Raw genomic sequence first — 6,012 nt, forward strand, 5'->3', positions numbered from 1 at the left:
ATTCATAGGAATCTAGAAGGTCACACACATGTGTAGGGAAAAATCTAAGAAGGCCTTAAGCTGTCTCACCTGGCTGACCATGAGGCTCTGCATAAGTAGGGAGAGAATGCTAAGACAGAGTGATAAAGGAAATGGATGTATATCAAAGGCATGTCTTGACATTCACACAGAGTCAGAGTCCTTGTTAAAGACAGGGAGACATTCTGGTTCCAGGATTTTAGTGAAATCTCTGTCCAATCAATACCTGATCACTAAATTAACCAAGCAGAAACTTCAAGGGTCATACATGGCAAAGAATACGTATGGTACAGAGTTAGTTTAGGTAAGTCACTAAGAACACAAGCAGCAACAAAAACAACAATAACAAAGAGCAATGACAACAAACCCTAAAGAGAGGGAGAATCTATTTTCTAAAGTAGCCACTTTAAATTATCGCAAATTTCCAGTTTCAACAACAAAAAATGATGAGACATGCAAAGAAACAAGAAAGTATGAGCCACACATAGAAGAAAAACAGTCAATACAAATTGTTCCTGAGGAAGCCAAGATGTTGGACTTACTAAACAAAGACTTTAAGTCAATTGTTTTTAATATGTTCAAAAACTAGAGGACACCAAATGTATGATCAGTGAAAGAAAAAAATTGTTGTTAGACTCTACTAAAACTAAAAACTTTTGCTCTGTGACACTGACACTGTTAACAAAATAAAAAGACAAGCCATAGACTGGAAAAGTAATTGCAAAATATATATCTGATATGTAATTGGCATCCAAAATATGCAAAAACTCTTAAAACTCAACAATAAGATAGTAACTATCTAATTTAAAACTAGGCAATGAGGTTTTAATTTAAAACTTCATTGAAGAAGAAATACATGTGACAAATAGGCATATGAAAAGATGTTCAACATCACATGTCATTAGAGAATTATAAGTTAAAGCAACAATGAATTATCACTACATACCTATCAGAACGACCAAAATCCAGAACACTGTCAACACCAAATACTGATGAGGATGTGGAGCAATAGGAAAATTCATTGCTAGTGGGAATGCAAAATGACATAGCCACTTTGGAAGACAGATTGGCAGTTACTCACAAAACTAAACATACTCTTACCATATAATCCAGAAATTGTGTTCTTTTGTATTGACCCAAAGAAGTTGAAATTCTATGTTCACACAGAACTTGCACACAAATGTTTACAGCAGCTTTATTCATAATTTACAAAACTTGGAAGCAACCAAGAATAGGTGAATGGGTTTTAAAAACACAAAACTGTGGCATATTCCTACAATGAAATATTATTCAGTAACAAAAACAAATGAGCTATCAATCTATGATAACTCATGAGGAAATCTTAAGTATATATTGCTAAGTGAAAGAAGCCAAGCTGTAAACACTACATATTGTATGATTCCAACTATACGACATTCTGGAAAAGGCAAAACTATGGAGTCAGTAAAAAGATCAGTTGTTGTCAGAAGTTTGGGGAAAGGGAGAAATGAATCAGTGCAGCGGAGGGGAATTTTCAGACAGTGAAACTATTCTGCAGGAGACTATAATTGTGGATACATGTCCAACAAAAAGAGTAAACCCTAATGTAAACCATGAACTTTTGTTATTAATAATGTATCAATATTACCTCACCAATTGTAACAAATGTACCACACTAATACAAGACATTAATAATAGGTAAAGCTGGGGAAGCATGTGAAGTTATATATGTGAACTATATGTACTTTCCACTCAACTTTTGTCTGAAACTAAAAACTATGCAAAATAATAAAGGCTATGAATTAAAACAACCAGAAAAAAATACTAGAGAAAACTATATCTAAAGAAACAAAGGAAACAATGAGAATAATGTCTCACCAACTATATAATATCAATAAATAGAAATGATTTTTAAAAACCAAATATAAATTCTGGAGTTGAAAAGTACAATAACTGAAATGAAAAAATTACTATGGGTACTCAACAATGTATTTGAGTAAGCAGAAGAAAGAATTAGCAAACTTGAAGATAGATCAATTAAGATTAGCCAATTTAAGAGACAGAAAGAAAAAAGAAAAAAATCCAGAGCCTCAGAGATCTATGGGACATCATTAATTGTGCCAACATATGCATAATGGAATTCTAGAAGGAGAGGAGAATGAGAAATGGGCAGAAAGAATATTTTTTTTAAATGGCCAAAAATTAACAAATTTAATTTTTTAAAAAAACCATTTATTTAGACATGAAAGGAGCTCAACATACTCCAATAGGATACACTCTAAGTGATCCACACCAATGTATATCATAATCAAACTGTCAAAACTCAAAGATGAAGAGATTTTTGAAAGCAGAGAGAAGCTACTTATGCATAAGTTATTCTCAATATGATTAACAGCCAGTTTCTCATTAGCAATCACAGAGGCTAGAAAGCAGTAAGATGATATATTTAAAGTGCTGAAAGAAAAAAAGAGTCTGGCAACCCAAAATTTTATATCCAGCAAAACTAATCTTTAAAAGTTTACAGAAATTAATAAATTCCCAGATAAACAAAAGCTGACACAACTGGTCATTAGCAAACCTTCTCCACAAGAAAAACTAAAGGAGGCTCTTCTGGATGAAATAAAAGGACACTACTGGGCAGTAACTTAAAAACTGTAAGGAAATACTATGAAGCAATAGATAACATCAGTAGAGGTAACTACATAGGTAAATATAATATACTGCACATATATATTTTTGGTTGTAACACTTCTTTTTTCTCCCTAAGTGATAACTGCATAAATAAATAATAAATTTGTGTTTATGGGCATATAATATATTAAAATGTAATTTTATGGCAATAATAGCATAAGAGTGGGAAAGAATAGAGCTGTGTAGGAGCAAAGTTGAATATACTATTAAAATTCAGTTGGTAATAATCTAAACTAAATTTTTACAAGTTTAGATATTAATTATAATTCCTCAGGGCAACTACTAAAAAAAAAATTTTAAACAATATATAGTAAAAAAAAAACAAGTGAATTAAAATGGGACACTAGAATATCTCTACTCAACACAAAAGAAGGCAGTAACAGAAGAATAGAGGCACAACAAGAGCAACAACAAAAAGAAAAAACTCAGAAGAAATATAGAAAACAGAAAAATGGAAGATGTAAATCATACCTTATTGGTAATTAAATTACATGTAAATGAATTAAATACTTCACTAGCAGAAGAAAAGAAATAAGAAACATTATGATGGATATAAATGAAATTAAAAATACAAAAACAATAGAGAAAATCAATAAAACCAAAATTAGTTTTTGGAAAAGATTAGGAAAACTGACTATCCTATAACTAGACTGAGCAAGAATAAAAGAAAGAAGACTCAAAATACTAAAATCAGGAAAAAAGAGTGGACATTACTACATATCTTATAGAAACAAAAAGATTATAAGAAAATACTACGAAAAATTATGTAACAACAAATTAGATCATTTAGAAGAAATTGACACATTTCCAGAAAGATAAAACTTCCAATATTGACTCAAAAATAAATAGAAAATGTTAATAAACTTATTACAAGCAAAGAGATTGAATTAGTAATATTAAAAATTCCCACAAAGTGCCATGACAGGGATATTGCTTAAAAAAAAAACAAACAGAAAAAGAAAAAAGAAAATTCCCATAAAGAAAAGACCAGATGCTTGTTCAGTGATTGCTAACAAAAGTTAAAGAAGAATTGACATCAATCCTTCTCAAGCTCTTCCAAAAAATGGAAGAAAAAGGAACACTTCTCATTTTCTGAGGCCCAAATTACTCTAGACAGATATCACAAGAAGAGAAAATTATAGATCAATACCCCCATGTATACCAATGCAAAAATCTTCTACAACAAAATACTTGCAAATTGAATCTAGCAACATATCAAAGGGCTTATCCAAATGGGATTTATCCCATTTTTATGGATTCAAAGACAATATTGTTGAGATGGTAAAACTCCACAAATTGATCTACAGACCTAACGCAATTTCTATCAGGATGCCAGCTGCCTTTTTTCCCCCAAAATTGACAAGCGTAATATAAAACTCATATAAAAATTCAAGGGACCCAGAAGAGTCAAAACAATCTTAAAAGAACAAATTTGTAAAACTAATACTTCCATATTTCAAAACTTATTACAAAGGTACAATAAACAAAACTGTGCCGCTGGCTTTAAAATAAATATACAGATCAGTGGAATACAATTGAGAACACAAAAATGTACCCTAACATTTATGGTAGATCAATTTTTGACAAAACTACCAAGACAATCCAGTGGAGAAAATTTCAATATTTGTAAATCATATATAAAGGACTAATATTTAGAATATATAAAGAACTCTTACAACCCGACAATAGAAAGACAAGCAACCCATTTAAAAAGTAGACAAAGAATTTAAGTAAACTTTTCTCTGAAGAAGATATACAAATGGCCAACAAGCACATGAAATATACTCAACATCACTAATCATTAGGAATAAGAAAGTCAAAAACAAAAAACAACCTTCAGATACCACTTCACACCTACCACACCTACCAGCATGACTATAATAAAAAAGATGGATAATAACAGATGTTGGCAAGAATGTGGAGAAATTGGAATCATAACACATTGCTGGTGGGAATGTAAAATGGTACTGTCATTTTGAAAAATAGTTTGACATTTTTTCAAATGTTAAACATACAGTTTAAATCATGTTGAGTAAAAAAAGACAAACACAACAATTCCATTTACATAAAGTTTAAAAGGCAAAGCTATAGTGCAGAGATACATAGTTAGGTGGTAAAACTACTACAAACATTTTTTAAAAAACGATTATCATTAAAGCCAAGATAATAATTACTTTAGGGGTTAAGAAGAGGTTTTTGGTGTGGAAGAAGCACATGAAGGGAACTAATGTAATGATAATGCTATACTTTTTGGTGTGAGTGATGGTAATTTGGCTGTTAATTTTATCATAATTCAATAAGCTTGCACATTTATGTAGCGTGCACTTTTCTACTAAGTGCTATATTTCATAATAAACACTCATTTTAATGTGCAAGTGAAAAATCTATGAACAAAATGTACTATAAGCTACTTAATCATTCCCATACTGTTGACATTTTGATTGCTTCCAATTTTTTATTATTCTTAACAACATAGCAATTAACATTTTTGTGCAAAACTCTCCACATTTTTTATTATTAACTTGAGATGAATTTCCTTATGTGGGAACATAAAGGCAAAGTATTCAAATAATTGCAACTATGAATGCTCAAACACAGTTTTTCTTTCTTATGCTACATGTGGTTTATTTCAACCCAATGCTCAGTTTTCCAAGACCTTTCTGAATTCTGATTCTGTCCTGTTACTATCCCCTATCTTTTCAAGGTGTTCCCAACTTCCTCTTAAGCAGGCTCGTCAATCACTTACTGCAAGCTCACGCTTGGAAAGTGAGCTTGCTTCTGCTCCTGCATAGTTACCTGTATCAATGTTCAGGACCATGTTGAGAGCCCTTCTGATAAGGAAGGGATTCCTGTGCCTGAGATTTGTGGCCTGTGCCTTCCAGACAGCAATGCATTCTGAAAACTATTATGATGCAATGCCATTGCCACTGTCAAATAACAACGTTCATAAAGTTAGAAACATGACATGGCTAAATAGAGATAGAGCATATGTCAAGTACTTTATTCAACTCATTAATTAATAAAGGATCAGTAGGATGGTAAAACTGATTCAAAGAACAGTTTAAGGAATGAAGATTGATGGATGTATTGTCTGTTTTCACACTGCTACAAAGAACTGCCCAAGACTGGGTAATTTATAAAGAAAAGAGATTTAATCGACTCACAGTTCAGCGTGGCTGGGAAGGCCTCAGGAAACTTACAATCATGGTGGAAGGCAAAGGGGAAGCAAGGCATCTCCTTCACAAGGTGGCCAGAAGGAAAACGAATGCGGGAGAAACTACCAAATACTTATAATAACATCAGATCTCCTGAGAACTCACTTGT

This window comes from Papio anubis, chromosome 7 (assembly GCF_008728515.1).
Source record: "Papio anubis isolate 15944 chromosome 7, Panubis1.0, whole genome shotgun sequence".
Lineage (NCBI taxonomy): Eukaryota > Metazoa > Chordata > Mammalia > Primates > Cercopithecidae > Papio > Papio anubis.